General features: G+C 47.9%; 1 long non-coding RNA gene across 6 annotated transcripts in view; it reads left to right on the top strand.

Annotated features, from left to right (window-relative positions):
* Nucleotides 1-18,612, top strand: part of LOC144175054 (uncharacterized) — a 43,964-nt gene that overhangs the window by 16,770 nt on the left and 8,582 nt on the right. For 4 of the 6 annotated variants that reach the window (XR_013323595.1, XR_013323597.1, XR_013323594.1 and 1 more), the window contains 5 exons: nucleotides 878-949; nucleotides 7,240-7,311; nucleotides 11,428-11,552; nucleotides 15,139-15,174; nucleotides 15,703-15,774. This is a non-coding gene — a long non-coding RNA (uncharacterized LOC144175054). The remainder of the gene's footprint in view (nucleotides 1-877; nucleotides 950-7,239; nucleotides 7,312-11,427; nucleotides 11,553-15,138; nucleotides 15,175-15,702; nucleotides 15,775-18,612) is intronic. The other 2 variants (XR_013323598.1, XR_013323596.1) reach the window with 1 other exon arrangement.

The raw sequence follows: 18,612 nt of genomic DNA, 5'->3' as shown, positions 1-18,612 counted from the left end.
GATTCATGGTGTCAACAAAGCTTGCCCGTAGCAGACGGCATGCAGTGTGAGCAGCGCAATAGCGGAAGTACGTCACCGCCGAGGAGCGCAGCATCATGGGAGGGAAGCCTCGCGCACCGTCAACAGCGGAGAGTACGTTGAAATGAGGAGGAAATGCGGCTCGGCGATAGTGCGCGGTTTTTGATTTACAATTTCTCAGCTAATACTCATCGCTTTAACAAAATTCTTGCAGGAGGAGATTGCTAATACATTGCTTTATTTGGTTACATGTACATCCGCGCATCGGCGGAAGGTATTTCAGGACCCCTTTAAATGGCGAAAATATCTGTGGGTTTACGGGTACCTCCAGGAGATTGTAAAACTCTCCATTCTACGGTGGGAAGTTTCTGTCTGTAGGTTCTTGTGTTACCAAAATGGCCCATGATGAATGAGTAAAAGGTCTGAGCAATCGCTGGCACTCGGTGGGAAACCCTCCAGCATATTCACAGCATGACCATTTTACAGACTCCACTCGCTTGTCACCTTGCCACTGGTGCAGAGATGTGCGCACAGGCGGTTTATCAGCAAGCAAAACATAATGTTGGCCCACTGCAGTAAACAAGAAGAGTTGGCACGCCAGTGAAGTGCCACCTCTGCCTAGTTTGGGTCGCACATTTGAAGCAAGCTATCGAGAGTCGTTTGTCACTGCTGTGAAAAGGTGCCGGGGCCTTCTGCTGGGCTGCTGGTGCTTGCGAATGACTACAAACCTGATTCTGAGGCTGTTCGCTCACTTGGAACAGATGTTGCTAGATGGAGCAAATGTTTGCAACTTTGAGCCATATTGGCTCTGAAGCATTTATCGACAGCATGTGTGACTCCTTCCTACCCTTTTCACCAGATACAACTCCAAGTCAGCTTAATGGATCACACCAGTTTGTAGCCTCTTTCAAGAAAATGAGGTGAACTTCAGGTGAGCCCTTGAGTTACTTGCCTATACTTGCCAGGGGTGCTACGCTTATTGAGGAACACTTTAATTTGCCATTCTTTTTTCGCATACACTGTCACAGTAGCGGATGCATTAAGGGGGCCATGCAGACAAAACACAAGTCTGGTTCATTCGAGAAATTACCTCGTTAGAATCATACTGACACCACTTTTAATGTACACTTCGCTCAAATAAACTATATAATTAGGAAAAAAAGGAACGGCCATGTGACCCACCCGCTCATTTCCCACAACAGTACCTATGATAACATATGTGCCAAACTGTGTGATTGGCTGAGGCCGCCAAAGCATACGCAAAGTAGGCACGGCTTATAAGCCTGCCGAGTGAGCTATTTGCACTTAAATGCAGTGCATATTCAGCTTACAGCAGTGAGAATGATAGGGTAAACAATGAAAGTTATGAAAATACACGTAAACATAATAGTACCGATGCGCACTGCTGTTGGTACTCGGTGCACTATGCTTGTTAAAGCTGCACAGAGCTCCCCCGCTTTGGAGTTGTCTTACACAACACCGGCTGATTGGCGTAAGCGACGTTGTCTTACGTGACCCTGTTTTTTGAGCACACCCCGTGTTTCACGAAACGGTTACTTTGTACAGTGGCAAAAACAAGCCAGGTGCAAATACGGTCAAAAACGAAGCAACGGCAGGCAACAGGCTGTGGATGAGTACAGTAGCGCCATCTGGGAGGACTGACGGCAAGCAAGGCTGCAGAGCCGAATGATGCAGTGGAAGTTAGTTTGAGTACGCGCACCTATGACTCCATTGCTGACATCCCGAAAACACACGATTTGGCGGGAGAATCAAAATTTTGACCTAAATTGATTAATTTCTCAGTGGATATTACACCTTTGCTGCCAGACAAGCTATGGGAGCACTATAAAACACGAAATCTTCCGAATAAAACAAACTTGTATTTTGTTCCGCATGCCCCCTTTAACCCTTTGAGGGTCGAATTTTTTCGCCAAATGCGACTCCCCAGGGTCGATTTTTGTTATTGCTGATTTAAATTCTTCGGATAATCTATTATGAGAAAAAATTATTTGTAATTTCTTTAGGGTGACCATAAAGTGAAAAAAAAATTGTTTGGGTTGTTATATACATGTGGTTTATTCATGAGTAACACTAGAAAAATTCTAAATAAAAACGAGAGAGTAACAAGCTGGCACCTTTTGAGTGAATCGAAATCAGATAGACATCAGTTTCGCGGGCACAAAAAGCGGGAAGCGCCCGGAGAACAATACCAAAACCAGCCACTGCACGCGCGCCCGGCCGGATGCGCAAGCGATAGACGAAGCACCGCTCGTATAAAATACAAAAAAAAAACAGGGAAAAGAGCCTCATCAGTTTCGTAGGCGCCCTTGGTCTGTGGCAGGCGCAAGAAGCGAGAAGTAAATCATAAATAAAATTAAAAGAATAAAATAATTCGACGTATTTCCGCAGTGTGGCAGCACATGCCAAGCAAGAGAAGTTGAAGAAAAAGGCGCACTTTTTGAACATACAAGTGATCACGTAGGTATACCTTATTGACCATTTTGAAGGTGTTTGCAGAAGACGTATATGCACGTACGTGACCCTGAAAGGGTTAAGCCCAGCCTAATTTTGAGCTCACTTCTGCTCATTTGCTTTTGGGTCTGTCGAGTGGGTGGCGTTGTTGACGCCCACACGCCTCATGTGAAACTTGGTTGCATCGGATGTTCATCCTGTCGCCTTGCAATGCTTGTGTTGATGCTGTTTTTGCGCAGATGTACGCATTAGCAGTATGCAGGCAAGCAGAAATCACACAGGCCCCAGCCAAAGGCAGGCACACCAACATTCGTGTCCTGCTTGACAAGAGGGCCTTACATCATCCAAAGCAGTTGGTTGAGTTAACAGAACTTGTTGAGCTAAGGGTTCATTTCTACAGGGAAAAAGATGGGGTGCTAAACAGATGGAGACAAAGGTAGGCACAAATGATACATACATACCGTATTTTCCAGTGTATAAGTCGCTTTTTTTTTTCTGAAATTTTCGTTGGTGCATCTTATCCCCCAGTACGACTTATGTATGGAATAAATTTTGTATGTTGCGGCCGTGCGTGGTCCACGCTCGAAAAGGTGGCTGTGTGCTGCGCACTCATTAAGACACACAGCTCTATGGTCTAAATGAATGAATTATTTGTTAGCGAGTCGAAGGAAGAAGGCTTCGATGGTTTTGCCTGAACACCGTCTGTAAGTACATGCCATCTGTGTGTATCAATAAACCATTTTTTGAGAAGTTAGTTCTGTCTAGACTTTGGACGGTAGATGCACGTGTCTAGCACTGCTTGCCGGGGGATGCGTTCAGAGGCGGCGGCTGCCGTAACCATGTACTTTCGCCGCACTTTCTAACGAACTGATCCTCTATGAGTTTATCTGATTAGCAAGTGCGTTTTGTACACCGGTGCGAAAATACTGTACATGGCACCTGTCAATGTTTGTTGTGCCGACCTTTGTCCCCATTCGTTTAGCGCCCTGTTCTTTTTGCTTGGCCAAGCCGTGAGCTCTGTGGTACATGCAAGAGGGCCCCTCCAGAAACTTCTGGTTTGAAGAAGGTTGGGGACTAGGGGAATAGATGGGGCCACGGATTCTGTGTGTCATCAAATGATGGTTACCGATAGCTATTTTTCTAATGCAAGCTGTCTATAGAGGTTACGCAAGTTCAGTGTCCGCTGTCGCCATGGTTATTAGCCGTTTTGCAATGTCTATAAAGCAAACTGGACAGGACAAATGGAAGTGTCCCAAGTGTTCGTGATGGCGGCCCAATAGCCAGTGTGAGCTATACTTACCCCATGTATTCTGAATCTCTCCTCCGCTCGAGTCTCCAGTCGAGGATATCCTTGTGATTTTTACGTGTAAAAGCATTGCGGTATCCTCCACTCGGTGGAGTCGAAGAAACACGTGAAATGGACGAAAGAGAGTGAATACGGCCATCACCCACCACGGTGGCTCAGTGGCTAAGGCATTGCGCTGCTGAGCCCAAGGTCGCGGGTTTGATTCTCGGCCGTAGTGGCCGCTTTTCTGATGGAGGTGAAAAGGGAAAACTCTGGTGTGTTCGAGATTTAGGTGCACGTTAAAGATCCCCAGGTGGTCCAAATTAATCCGGAGCCCGCAACTACGTCGCACCTCAGCCCGCAACTACGTCGTGTAGTGTTGGCGCGTTAAATCCCATAATCATCGAGAATACGGCCATCAGGAAGTCCATTGTGCAGCAAAGGATAAAAATCCTGCTTTTCATCTCTGTGGCCACTTGACCAAGACTCCTGCCTAGCCTGTGCTCTACAGGGTTTTGTGCCAAATTAACAGCAAGCAAACGGGCACGTTTTGTGGAGCAGTGCATACTGAAAATTAATTGCAGTGACATAGTGGTTTTGGAAGGGGAACTAAAAGCTACCCATGCATAAAGGGAACATTCCTTCAAGTAGGAGTAAACTGCATTCATAGTGGCACTTTCTTGAGACTGTCCAAAAGTTTATAAATTGCATTATAAATAGGTGGTCATCAGATGTACTAATTGCATTTTCATTGATTTTGATAAGCAGTAACATAAGAAATGCAGCTCACTTGTTCTCCTTTTATGAAGTAAACACAACAAGAGGCTAACTGAAACTAAACTAAAATGACAAATTTTACATTCATTAAAGCAGTTGTAAGTATAAATGGTTTTCAACTTTTAAATGGCGAAAACATCTGTGGGTTTACGGGTACCCCCAGGAGATTGTAAAACTCTCCATTCTAAGCTGGGAAGTTTCTTTCTGTAGGTCCTTGTGTTACCAAAGTGGCCCGTGATGAATTAGTAAAAGGTCTGAGCAATCGCTGGCACTCAGTGGGAAACCCTCCAGCATATTCGCAGCATGACCATTTTACAGACTCCACTCGCTTGTCGCCTTGCTGCCAGTGCAGAGATGTGCACGTGGGCAGTTTATCAGCAAGCAAAACATGAATGTTGGCCCACTGCAGTAAGCAAGAAGAGTTGGCACGCCAGTGAAGTGCCACCTCTGTAGAGTTTGGGTCGCACATTTGGAGCATCCAACCGGGAGTCCTTTGTCACTGCTGTGAAAAGGTGCCGGGACTTTCTGCTGGGCTGCTGGTGCTCTCGAATGACTACAAACCTGATTCTGAGGCTGGTCAGTCACCCGTAAAAAATATTGCAAAACGGAACAAAAGTTCGCTAATCAGAGCCAGTCTGGTTCATCGGTCTTTTCTAATGCATGTGTGGCCCCTTACTTCCTTCCCCTTTGAACAGTCCAACGGATCCATTTCTAGGTTGTTTTAATGGATCACATCGGTTTTTCCCCGTCTTCCAAGAACATGGCTGGTACTTGACGTAATCCCCGGAGTGATGTGCCGGTATTTCTTGCATTTGCACTTGTACTTGCACTTATACCATACTTGCACGTGTGCGTTGCAGTTGCTGAACTTTCGGCTTATGTTTCTACGACTGACAGCAGAAAAAAAATAAATCCAAGCCTACCTTAGTGCACACCCCTGCCCATTTCCATATCCGTTGTTAATGCCTGCTCACCTCACATAGAACTCGGTTGCTATGGATCAGCTTCCTTGGTCAGCTTCCAATGCTTGGGGTCTGGCTGTTTGCACAAAGACGTGCGCATGAACAGTTCATGCACGGGCAGAAATCGCGTGGTCCTGTGTCAGAGGCAGGCATGCCAGTGAAGGGTCTGCTTTACCGAGAGGGCCAAACATCGTTCCAAAACACTTGAAGACTGCTGTTATAGGGATATCTACGGGGGGGCAAAGGGGGCTGTGGCTCCTTGCAACATTGTTGGATTGATGGAGGAGGGGGAGCGGATGACGAGGCCACATAATCTGCCCGTCGTCAAATGACAATTACCAATACAGTGCAGACCGCTTATAGTGTATTTCGCGAAAGTTCGCACTATAAGCGTACCCCACTATAAACAAAACATGCGCGAATCTAGCTACATCGCTATCTAGCGCTTAAGTAATTCTTTTTTTATCACTCAAACGTGCAGCACTTAAAAAACGGGCACAATATTTTTTTCGTCTTTTTTTTTATTTTCCACATCAGCCGCTCTGCAGGGTCTTACAATCCAAACGCGTAGTCTTACAAATGGCGCACGCGGCTTATGTTTCTTTGTGTTTGTGTTTTGAGGGAGCATGGCTGCATTTCTTAGCATCTATGAACGATTGATTAACTGTGGGGTTTAATGCGCCGACGCAACGCAGGCGATGAGGCGCGCTGTAGTGGAGGGCTCCGGATTAATTTTGACCTTCTGGGGATCTTTAACGTGCACCGAAATCTCGTACACACGGGCGTTTTTGCTTTTCGCCTCCATCAGAAAAGCGGCCGCCGTGGCAGGTCGCATCTGTGAGCAGGTGCCACATGATGACGTAAAAAAAATGCAAGCGTGTTTTTTTGTTTGTTTGTTTGTTTGTTTTCACCCCTCTTTGCATTCGCAATGCCGACAACGGTTGTTTGTCAGCGTAATGTACAGGTAGTGTAAACCCCCCAACGTCGCGGCTCGCTACCTCCAAATGTTTGAAAAGGGGAAGGGCAGTTGTTTATCTGCGCAGCGGTCTAATAGAAACAATTTATCGCATGCAAGGGGAGTGAAGGTGGAGTTGTCTCGCTATCTTCCGGGGTGCGTCAAGCAAAGGCAGTTGTGATTATCACATGAGTGCAAATGAAACACACAAACTGAAGGGTGCTAATTTTTCCCTTTCGTATGTCGAAGTTAGAGCAGAGCGTGGAGTGCGCGCTGTGTGAAATGGCTGCTTCCGTCTTTTTTTTTATTTCTCGGAACTCTAAACCGATGCCCCAGATGCGCCGGTCAATCAGCGGACCCGCCAAAAAACCGCACTATAAACGGTATTGTGCTTCAGCCAACTGTGTATTAAGCAATATGCTTATGTGCTGAGTAGTGTGGGAGGCAAACCAGTGGTCACAAAAACCCGCGTTATATCTGATCCCGCACTATAAGCGGTTACGTTATAACTGGTCTATTTGAAGCATTTGAAGCAAACCGCACATTTGAAGCATTCAAACGGGAGTCCTTTGTCATTGCTGTGAAAAGGTGCCGGGACCTTCTGCTGGGCTGCTGGTACTCGCGAATGACTACAAACCTGATTCTGAGGCGCTCGTCACTCACTTGGAACAGATGTAGCAAAATGGAACAAAAGCCTGTAACTTTGAGCCACATTGGCTTTGAAGCTTTTGTTTACTGCATGTGTGACCCTTTCCTACCCCTTCCACCAGATGCATCTCCAAGCCAGCTTAATGGATCGCACCAGTTTGTAGCCTCTTCCAAGAAAATGATGTGGAGTTAAGGTGAGCCCTTGAGTGACTTGCCAGGGGTGTTACGCATATTGAGAAACACTTTAGTTTGGCATTCTTTTTAAGTGCGAATGCACTTTATAAGCGACCCCGAACCTTCCGCCGTCCGCATAGCAACAGCTGCGGGTGCGCGCGCTTTTCGTCTTCCTTAGCAACGGGGGGAGATGGGCGCGCGCTGCCTGGCCGCTGACATGGCACATACCCACGTGGGAGATTGGCCAGGAATAAGTGCGAATGCACTTCTTAAGCGAGCCTGAATCGTCGCGCTCACATAGCGCCTCCTCTCCCCCCTCGCCTACTCTCCTAAAGCCCCTTTACTACTCTCCAGCTCGCAACATTCTCTCTCGGCGCGCCAGCCAGGCCACTACACTATATAAAAAAAAAAACAGCATCCGGCGCCAGGTTTCGATCTGCGGACTTTGCGGCCGCAGCACGACGCTCTACCGACTAAGCCACGGACGCAACGTTGATATCAGTGTTAGTAACGCGCCTTATATCTTTAACACATTCAAACTACGTCGTCAGCGGCGTGCGTTGGCGACTCAGCGGCGTTATAGCGGCTTGATAACTGCGTGGTGTACACGTGATACTACAAACCCGCTAGTTCTGCATTCTCTCACGTGACTGCGCCTCCTCTCCCTTCACTCCGGTTGGCGCTTCGCAGCTGCGGTGCGCTGCGGTGCGGTGCGCTCCTCCTCTCGTACATACACGTTAATTCACCAAGATTTCCGCAGAGGGACAAATGAGGCGTGTTAAGCTGAACGTGATCACGAGGGGGTGTTAATGTAACTAACAGGCAAAATGCCACCAAACTTCAACAAACTCCCCCTCATAGCATCACCCCGTGCTTCGCACTTCCTCATACCCCCCTTCGGGGAAATGCGGGGGAATTTTTTTTGCATACATTGTCACAGTAGCAGATGCATTAAGGGGGCCATGCAGACAAAGCACAAGTTAGGTTCATTCGAAAGGTTGCCTCATTAGAATCATAGTAACACACCCGTTAACACATACTTCGCTCAGATCAGCTATATAATTAGGAAAAAAGGGGATGGCCATGCGACCCACTAGCTCATTTCCCGCAACAGAACCTGTGATGTCATACGTGGCAGCTGTGCGATTGGCTGAGGCTGGCAAAAGCAAACGCAAATTAGGCAGGGCTTGCAAGCTTGCCAAACAAGCCATTTGCACTTAAATGCAGTGCATATTCAGTTTACAGGAATAAGAATGTTGGGGGTAAACAATGACAGTTACGAAAATACACGTAAACAAATAAGTAGCGATGCGCACTGGTGTTGGAACTGGGCACACTATGCTTGTCTTAGCTTCACAGCACTCTGCCCCTTTGAAGTTGTCTTACACGTCACTGGCCAACCGGTCTGGTGTAAGCGATGTTTTCTTACTTGACCCAGTTTGTCGAGCATACCCCATGTTTCACGAAACGATTACTTTCTACATTAGCAAAAACAAGCCAGGTGAAATACGGTCAAAAACAAAGGAACGGTAGATGACAGCCCTCGGCTCAGTATCGCAGCGCCATCTGGGAGGACTAACAGCAAGCAAGGCTGCAGAGCTGAATGACGCAGGAAGTTTGCTTGAGTACGTGCAGATATGCAGATATGACTTCATTGCTGATGTCGCGAAAACACGCGATTTGGCGTGGGAATCAAAGTTTTGACCTAAATTGATGAGTTTCTGAGTGAATACGACACCCTTTTATAAAATATGAAATCTTTTGAATAAAATAAACTTGTACTTTGTCTGCATGGTCCCTTTAAGCCCAGCCTAATTTTGAGCTCACTTCTGCTTATTTGCGTTGGTGCCTGCCCAGTGGGTGGCGCTGTTGACATCCACACACCTCATATGAAACTTGGTTGCATTGGATGTTTGTCCTGTCGCCTTGAAATGCTTGTGTTGATGCTGTTTTTGCGCAGACGTATGCACTAGCAGTATGCAGGCAAGCAGAAATCACACAGGCCCATGCCAAAGGCAGGCACCCCAGCGTCGCGTCCTGCTTGACAAGAGGGCCTTACATTATCCAAAGCACTCGGCCAAGTTAACAGAACTTGTTGAGCTAATGGCTCATTTCTGCAGGGAAAAAGATTGGGTGCTAAACAGATGGATTGACAGAGGTAGACACAAACGACATATACATACCGTATTTCCCGGTATATAAGTCTAGTTTTTTTTAACTGAAATTTTAGTTGCTGGATTTTATCCACTGGCGAGACTTAATTCGGTGCGTGTGCGTAGCGGCCGCTCGTGGTCCGCGCTGCAAAAGGTGCCTTTCTGCTGCGTGACGTCGGTGCACGTTAAGAGACACAGCTTTATGTTCTAAATCATGGTTTCTCAAAGTGGGTTCTGCGGAATCTAGGCATTCCACAGGCCCCTCCTCTGGGTTCCGCGAGCCACTGATAAATTTTCCTTGGTTCTGCACTCACCAAGTAACAAAAATGGCGAACCCGAGGTGTGACTGATGTGACGGCCGAGTGTCAGTAAGCACATCTTGGTGCATAACAGAAAGGCGCGAGCTGCGCAATAAATCCTGCCAGCAGCTTGTAGCCAGCCAGACTCCGAAAACAGGCCGCGTGGTTAAACTATTACACTTGAATCTCGGCCTTATATTTTGCCCGTGCGCATTTATCCTGTTTGGAGATAGGTGCCGCTAGCGTACGCGCTCGCGTAAAGTTAACATTCACGTGCAATAAGTTCAAAAGCAAGCAAGCTTGCTTCCTTTTGAATTTATTGCACGCAAATGTAGCGTGAACGGAATGAAAAATGGCGAGAAGGGGGGGGGGGGGGGGGGGTTCCTTGGCACTTAATTAATGGAGCTTAGCAGGGTTCTCTGGGACACCAGCATGCTTGAGAACCCCTGGTCTGAATCAATGAATTATTTGTTAGCGAGTCGGAGGACGAAGTCTTTGATGGTTTTGCCTGAACGCCGTCTGTAAGTACATGCCATCTGTGTGTATCAATAAACCATTCTTGAGAAGTTAATTCTGTCTAGACTTTGGACGGTAGATGCGTGCACGTGTCTAGCACTGCTTACTGGGGGATGGCGTTCAGAGGCTGTGGCCGCCGCAACTGTGTACTTTCGCTGCACTTTCTAACAAACTGATCCTCTATGAGTTCACCTGATTAGCAAGTGTGTTTTGTACACCGGTGCGTCTTATACACTGGTGCTACTGATATACTTTTTTCTTTCAGAAAAACTGCTGTTTTGAGGGGGGTTGCGACTTATACAAAAGTGCTACTTATAGACCGGAAAATACGGTACATGGCACCTGTATATGCTCGTTGTGTCTACCGTTTAGCGCCCTGTTCTTTTCACTAGGCCAAGCCGTGAGCTCTCGGGTACATGTGAGAGGGCCCCTCGCATAACTTTTGTGTTGAAGAAGGTTGGGGAATAGGGGAATAGATGGGGCCACGGATTCTGTGTCATCAAATGACGGTTACCAATAGATATTTTTCTATCGCAAGCTATCCACAGAGGTTAGGCAACTTCAGTGTCTGCTCTCGCCATGGGGACCGGCCGTTTTGCAAGTCTATGAAGAAAATTGAACAGAACAAATGGAAGTGTCCCAAGTGGTTGCAGTGGCGGCCCAGTAGCCAGTGCGAGCTATACTTACCCCTTTATTCTCAGTCTCTTGTGAGCACGAGGTCGCGGGTTCGATTTCCGGCCATGGTGGCCGCTGTTATGATGGAGGTGAAAAGCAAAAACGCCCGTGTGTGTGAGGTTTCGGCGCACGTTAAAGATCCCCAGTTGGTTAAAATTGATCCGGAGCCCTGCACTACAGCACGCCTCGTTGCCTGCATTGCTTCGACTCGTTAAACCCTACAATCAGTCAGGTTAAGAACAGCGATTGCTCATGTAGCGTATCACTTTGCCGATGTGATGGACCTAGATGTCAACGAAACTTATATGAAAGCAATCTTGCCGACAGAGTCACGAGCTAACGCTGAGCTCTTACCATTCTGCAGTTCACTATTGATACACCTACTCGGAAAGAAAACAATCATTTATTGCGGCGGAAGAACTGCTTGAGTGTAGCCTGCTTCTTGGACCGCAACGCGTTGTTGGTGACTGCTTGCTCCACGGTATCTAAACAGTCGACAAGCACAAGACCGCTGCCCTCAATGGCACTGCAGTATCGCCGTAGCAGGGCTACGGCAGCGACGGCTTCGCTCATGCTCGGAAGCGGTACGGAGCCCTCGGCGTCTTCGACAGAGCGGAGGCAAGCATGGATACAAGTGAATAACGGCGAACCCAGCGAACCGTGCAAGTGCGCGCAGCGAGTAGCGCGAACTTGAAGTTTGGTGACACCGCAGCCCGCAGCACCCAATGTGGCGCTTTCAGCTCCAACGGCATGCATGCGTGGAGCTGGTCCACTCTGCCACGGCCGGTTTGGACGCGCCAGAGCTCGTGCGGGAGTCGCAAGCGACACCCGCGCCACCGCTGCGCTCTGATGTATTGCGGGAAAGCCTGCCGCATGCCTAAGGAGAGCGAAAAATCCCGCGCGGGAGAGTTCGATATATCCATTGTGAGCAAAATCGCGTTCGATATAGTAGTAAAAAGTTTTAAATGCATGTAATTTTTACCAGAATTATACAAGGGTTCGATGTAGGCAATCATTCGATATATCTGTGTTCGATATAAGAGGGCTTTACTCTGTTTGTCATCTCTGCAGTAGTTTGTAAGCCGATTGGAGTCTGAAAAAAAATCGCGAGGACGACTTGTGTCACATTGCCGTGCAGAGAAACATGCGGCTGCGGTCTGTCACTGTTGCTCTTAAAGTTGTGCCCAAAACCAGTGAAGCCTCTGAACGTGTGCTCGGTTGAAGTAGGGACACAGTAAGCAATGTTTGAGTGTGGAGGTAGCCATTGAAATGCTGAAAGATTTAAAAAAAAGTGTATTGTAAAAAGAGGCGGAAAAAAAGGGACTTTTATTACCAACTGCCACGGTGGCTCAGTGGCTAAGGCAATCTTGTGCTCCCAAGAGCGCAGGTTTGAACCAGTTGTGGCGATTGTTTTTGTTTATTAGACGCGTTTACATGAATGCAACAGTAGTGTATCGCATTGGTTCGTTGAATCGGGCGAATGCGACGCGTTTGCGTTTACATGCATGCACATTGAAGACTAGCACCGCCCTGTGTCATAGCTGGCAGTTGTGGGGTCGCATTTCCGCCGTTACCAGTTTCTACTAGCTGGCAAGTTACTTGTGTTCGTTAGGCGTCTATCGCGGCTGAAGCGAAACCTGCGGCTCGTTCCCCGATCCACCCTACCAACTACAGTGATCGCTGAGCTAAATGTGTACATTCCGCGCGTCGTTCTCAAGAAATGGATACAGCAGGCAATCCTGGAGCGTTTACTTGCCCTCAAAAATTGTCCGTGCACACGCCGGTCGCGCCTGCCTGCACGGCCCACAAAGCGGCTCGAACCGGCGCAGACCACGGTAGCAACACCTTGTCGCCACTCTTCCAAATCAACCTGATCGCGAAAAAGAACTTCCACGTGCGAGAAAGTAGATGCTAGTGTGGGGAAAAATTGTGCTAGGGATTTTTATCAACGCTGATTTTAAAAGCAGCGATCAGATATCTGCCGCGTAGCCTATGCTGACTGGCCGCGGAGATTTGAGACCCGGCACCACGGCACGTGGTTCAGCGAGCGGCTGAAAGGTGGCGCTACCTGCGCGGAAGAATCAAGACAGGCCCCAGCAGTTGTCTTGGTCACCGATCGCTCAAATGGCAATTATCGCGGAAAAAAAGTTCCACATACGCGAAGGGGGATGGTAGTGTAGTGAAAAGTTATCTAAGGGATGGTCATCCACAGTTGGACAGACAGTGGCAATCAAGTATTGACCACGATGCTAAGCCTAAAGTTCCCAACACCCGAGCCAAGCCGAGAAATGCGGTGTGACTGCCGCTACATGCGTTCGGGAAGTCGCATTAGCGTTCTCGATCTACTCTGGTTTAGCACATCGGATGCGACGCGGCGTACCCCAAGCGCATTGTCCTGCTTACATGCAATGCAATGCTGTATGGTAATGCGACAAATCCAATGCGATACGCTACTGTCGCATCCATGTAAACTCGCTTATTGAGGTGAAAAGCAGAATCCGCCTCTTTCACAACCCCACTGCGCATGCGCAATCCCCTAGCGGCCAAGTCCCTAAGCAGTCCGGTAGGGGCAGCAGACTACATTCCCCACAGCTCCCGCACAAGCGGGAAGGGGTCGTGGTTGTATTTACATCGTTTGATTTTTTGTGTGTGCTCATTGTGCGCGGAACAATGCCCACAACTTGTGCTGCGTTCCGCTTTAATTCGGAGTGTCGAAAAGGGAACGGTGTCGGCTTCTATCGCTTCCCGTCGGCCGCACGCGATCTGCTACAGCGGCTTGCGTCGCTCGCGTCGGCTCGGGTGATGGGAACGCATCCTGGCGGATATTTGATCGCCGCTATCTGTGCAACTGTGAATGACAATCCGCAACACAACTTTTCACTACACTATCATCCCCTTTCTCGCATGAGGAACTCTATTTAAGCTATAACTGCTGTTTGAGCGATCGGTGACCAAGACATCTGCGTAGCCTGTTTCGATGCTTCCGCGCAGGTATCGCCATCTCTGGGCTGCTCGGCGCACCGCGCGCTGCGGCGACCGGTCAGCGTAGGCTTGCATTGTGGCAGATGTCTGATCGCCACTTTTAAAATAAGCCCTGACAACAATCCCTAGCACAATTTTTCACCGCACTAACACCTACTTTCTCGCATGTGAAACTTCTTTTTAGCAATCAGATTGATTCAGAAGAGCAGCGACAAGCGCGGTTGCTACCGTGGTCTGCGCCGGTTCGAGCCGCTGAGTGTGCCGAGCTGGCAGGCGCGGCCGGCTTGTGCGCGGACTGTTTCCAAAGGCAGAAAACGCTTCACGATTGCTCGCTTTACCCATATCTTGCGAACAAACACGCAGAATCTACAAATTCAGCTCAGCGATCATCGTAGTTGACCATGGAGCAAAAGCAGTGGGCGGAGCAACGCCGACGACACATCTCATGCGCGCATCGGGCCGTCTCAAATTCACGCGTACTAGTCGGGGTGACAGTCGTAACGATCAGTCGCATGCGAATCGCGTGTACCAATCGTACATGTGTCCAGCGCTTAAAGGCATTTTGCGAACTGCCGGCCTTTGTTGAGCTGGCGATCGCACTTCATGCCAGACGACTCCAAGTACTGCTCGCTCTGCTACTCGGACGGCACACGGATCTGTCCGAGATTTCTCTGCCAGCCCTCATTCAGTGATAAGAAGCCGCCTGGTATTATGTGATGACCAGGGGCTGTCATCTTTAAGGCGTTATAACACCAACACAGAAGAAAAACTTCGGCTGCTCCTCGCCGTAATGTGGGATTGCCGTGCATACAACAAGAACGCAGCCGGAGGAAACGCCGGCAAACCCTACCGCCTCAACTTCCGCTAGGCACGCTAGGTGGCAGCACACCGCAATGAAAAAGGCGGATTGGCCGTGTGTCAATATTTCGGAGTGTGTTCCAGAGCTCCAGGTGGCTTAAACTAATCCATAGCCCTCCACTATGGCACATCCCATACATAGCCAGGGGGTAGCTCTGACTCCTAAGACCCTAAAATAAATAAATCTTTTATTACTAGAAGCCCTCACTTATAAAAGCATGTAAAAAAGGAGGAGGAAGGCATTGCAAAGTTGATTGTGATAAACTGTATTTAGAGTGTACCTAGACTTTTAGTTGCTTCTTTTTTTTCTGTTAAAAATGGAGTAGGGAACAACATGTGCAATATTTTGCTATTTTTATTGCAGAAATACAGCACTTCAAAATTGTCCATTCTAACAAAGGTGAGATTTTTGAAACCCTGTGATGTTTTCTTTTGTTCTTGTTTAGGTCCTTTCATTGCAAAATTAGCCCATGATGAATTAGTAAAAGGTCTGAGCAATCGCTGGCACTCAGTGGGAAACCCTCCAGCATATTCGCAGAATGACCGTTTTACAGACTCCGCGTGCTTGTTCCCTTGCTGCCAATGTAGAGATGTGCATGCGGGCAGTTTATCAGCAAGCAAAACATAATGTTGGCCCACTGAAGTAAACAAAAGAGAGCTGGCACGCCAGTGAAGTGCCACCTCTGCCTAGTTTGGGTCGCACATTTGAAGCATCCAACCGGGAGTCCTTTGTCACAGCTGTGAACAGGTGCCGGGACCTTCTGCTGGGCTGCTGGTGCTTGCGAATGACTACAAACCTGATTCTGAGGCCCTTCGCTCACTTGGAACAGATGTTGCAAAATGGAACAAAAGTCTCCAACTTCGAGCCACGTTGGCTCTGAAGCTTTTATCAACAGCTTGTGTGACTCCTTCCTTCCCATCTCACCAGATGCATCTCCGAGTCAGCTTAATGGATCCCACCAGTTTGTGGCCTCTTTCAAGAAAATGACTTGGAGTTAAGGTGAGCCCTCAAGTGACTTGCCTATACTTGCCAAGGTTGTTACACACATTGAGGAACGTCTAAATTTGCCATTCTTTTTTCGCATACATAGTCACAGTAGCAGATGCATTAAGGGGGCCATGCAGACAAAACATGTTTGGTTCATTAGAAAGATTGCCTCATTAGAATCATACCGACACCATTTTAACGTATACTTTGCTCAAACAAGCCATATAATTAGAAAAAAAGGAAATGGCCATGGGACCCACTAGCTCATTTCCCGCCACAGAACCTATAATGTCATGTGCCCAGCTGTGCGATTGGCTGAGGCCGCCAAAGCATACGCAAATTAGGCACGGCTTATAAGCCTGCCGAACGAGTTATTTGTGCTTAAATGCAGTGCATATTCAGCTTACAGCAGTGAGAATAATGGGGTAAACAATGAAAGTTACGAAAATACACATAAACACAGAAGTACTACACAGAAGTACTGATGCACACTGCTGTTGGTACTTGGCGCACTATGCTTGTTCAAGCTGCACAGCACTCCACCACTTTGGAGTTGTCCTACACGACACTGGCCGATTCGTGTAAGCGACGTTGTCTTACGTGACCCTGTTTGTTGAGCACACCCCATGTTTCATGAAATGATTACTTTCTAAAGTAGCAAAAACAAGCCAGGTGCAAATACGGTCAAAAACAAAGGAACGGCGAACAACGGTCTGTGGATGAGTACGGTAGCGCCATCTGGGAAGACTGACGGCAAGCAAGGCTGCAGAGCTGAATGACGCAGCAGAAGTTTGTTTGAGTACGTGCACATATGATTTCATTGCTGACGTCCCGAAAGCGCACAATTTGGTGGGGGTATCAATATTTTTACCTAAATTGATTAATTTCTGAGTGAATACGACATTCTTTTGCTACCAGGAAAGGTCTGGGGGCACTACAAAACACGAGATCTTTCTAATAAAACAAACCTGTATTTTGTCTGCATGTCCCCTTTAAAGGAGCCATGAAGAGAAAATGCAAGTTGGTTTTATTCGAAAGATTTCGTGTTTTATAGTGCCCCCAGCGCTTGTCCGGATACAAACGGTGCTTTATTCACTGAGAAATTAAACAATTTAGGTTAAAATTTTGATTTTCCCGCTCAATCGTGCGTTTTCGTGGTCCCAAGTGACATCACAGGAACCGACCGCTCTGCAGCCTAGAATACCTTCATTCACGCATCCGCCGTACAGGGTAGAGACACGTATACGCTGGCGCCGCCATTTTGGGTCGCTCGCTCGCCGCCGAAGCAAGTCATTGTGTCAAAACCGCGCTAAAATTATCGCCGCAACGCGGTTTACTGAAGAAGTTTGAATCATATTGTCTGTTTCGCGTTGCTAGGTCTCGTGGGAAACGAAAAGAATAACGCGTTAAGCCCGTTGGCCCAATTGCGGCGGCACGGGACCGTTCAAAGGTTGTCTCCACCCTGTACAGTGGTGTTGGTTTGTTCCCGCATTCCTTTACGTTCCGTAACCTAGATGGCACCACCATACCGTGGCAAGCGTTTGGTTTGTTTTTGCCCGCATTTAAACCTGGCTTGTTTTTGTTCTGGGAGAAAATATTCATTCCCTGAAACAGTGCTCGCTCGACAAATGGGGTCATGTAAGACACCGTTGCTTGCGTCAATCGGCCAGTGTCGTCTGAGACAACCCCAAGCCCCGTAGTGCTGTGCAGCTAAACCAAGGATGCTGTGCGCAGTACGAACAGCAGAACGCATCAGTACTTCTATGTTTACATGTGCTTTCGTAACTTCCACTGTTTGTCCCACGATTCTTATTGCTTTGTAAAGAATGTGCCCTAAATTTAAGCGCAAATCGCTCGTTCGTCTAGTTTGTAAGCTCTACCTAATTTGCGTCTGCTTCTGCCAGCCTCCGCCAATCGCAGAGCTTAGCTCATGTGACATCACAGGTTCTGTTGCGGGAAATGAGCTGGTGGGTCGCATGACCATTCCCGTTTTTCCTAATTATGTAGCTTATTTGAGCGAAGTTTACGTTAAAAGTAGTGTCAGTATGATTCTGACGAGACAATCTTTTGAATGAACCAAACTTGTGTTTTCTCTTCATGGCTCCTTTAAGCCCAGCCTAAGTTTGAGCTTACTTCTGCTCATTTGCGTTGGTGCCTGCCCAGTGGGTGGCGCTGTTGACACCCACACACCTCGTGTAAAACTTGGTTGCTACGGACGTTCATCCTGTCACCTTCCAATGCTTGTGTTGATGCTGTTTTTGCACAGATGTATGCACTAGCAGTATGCAGGCAAGCAGAAATCACACAGGCCCGTGCCAAAGGCAGGCACACCAACGTCGCGTCCTGCTTGACAAGGGGGCCTTACATTATCCAAAGCACTTGTCCGAGTTAACAGAACTTGTTGCCCTAATGGCTCCTTTCTGCAGGGAAAAAGATAGGGTGCTAAACAGATGGAGGCAAAGGTAGACACAAATGACACATACATACATGGCGCCTGTCAATGTTGGTTGTGCCTACCTTTGTCCCCGTTCGTTTAGCGCCCTGTTCTTTTTGCTCGGCCAAGCCGTGAGCTCTAAGGTACATGCAAGAGGGCACCTCCCGAAACTTTTGGGTTGGAGAAGGTTGGGGACTAGGGGAATAGTTGGGGCCACGGATTCTGTGTGTTTAGAAATGACGGTTATCGATAGGTACTTTTCTATTGCAAGCTATCCACACAGGTTATGCAACGTCGCTGTCTGCTCCCGTCATGGTGATCAGCCATTTTGCAATGTCTATGAGGAAAACTCAACAAGACTGGTGAAAGTGTCCCAAGTGGTTCCAAGTGCAGGGTTCGCACAGGTCCTTGAAAAC

Source organism: Haemaphysalis longicornis, unplaced genomic scaffold (assembly GCF_048455015.1).
Source record: "Haemaphysalis longicornis isolate Haplotype H1 unplaced genomic scaffold, Haemaphysalis longicornis Haplotype H1 scaffold_3, whole genome shotgun sequence".
Lineage (NCBI taxonomy): Eukaryota > Metazoa > Arthropoda > Arachnida > Ixodida > Ixodidae > Haemaphysalis > Haemaphysalis longicornis.
This window is presented reverse-complemented; position numbering and strand designations above follow the sequence as displayed.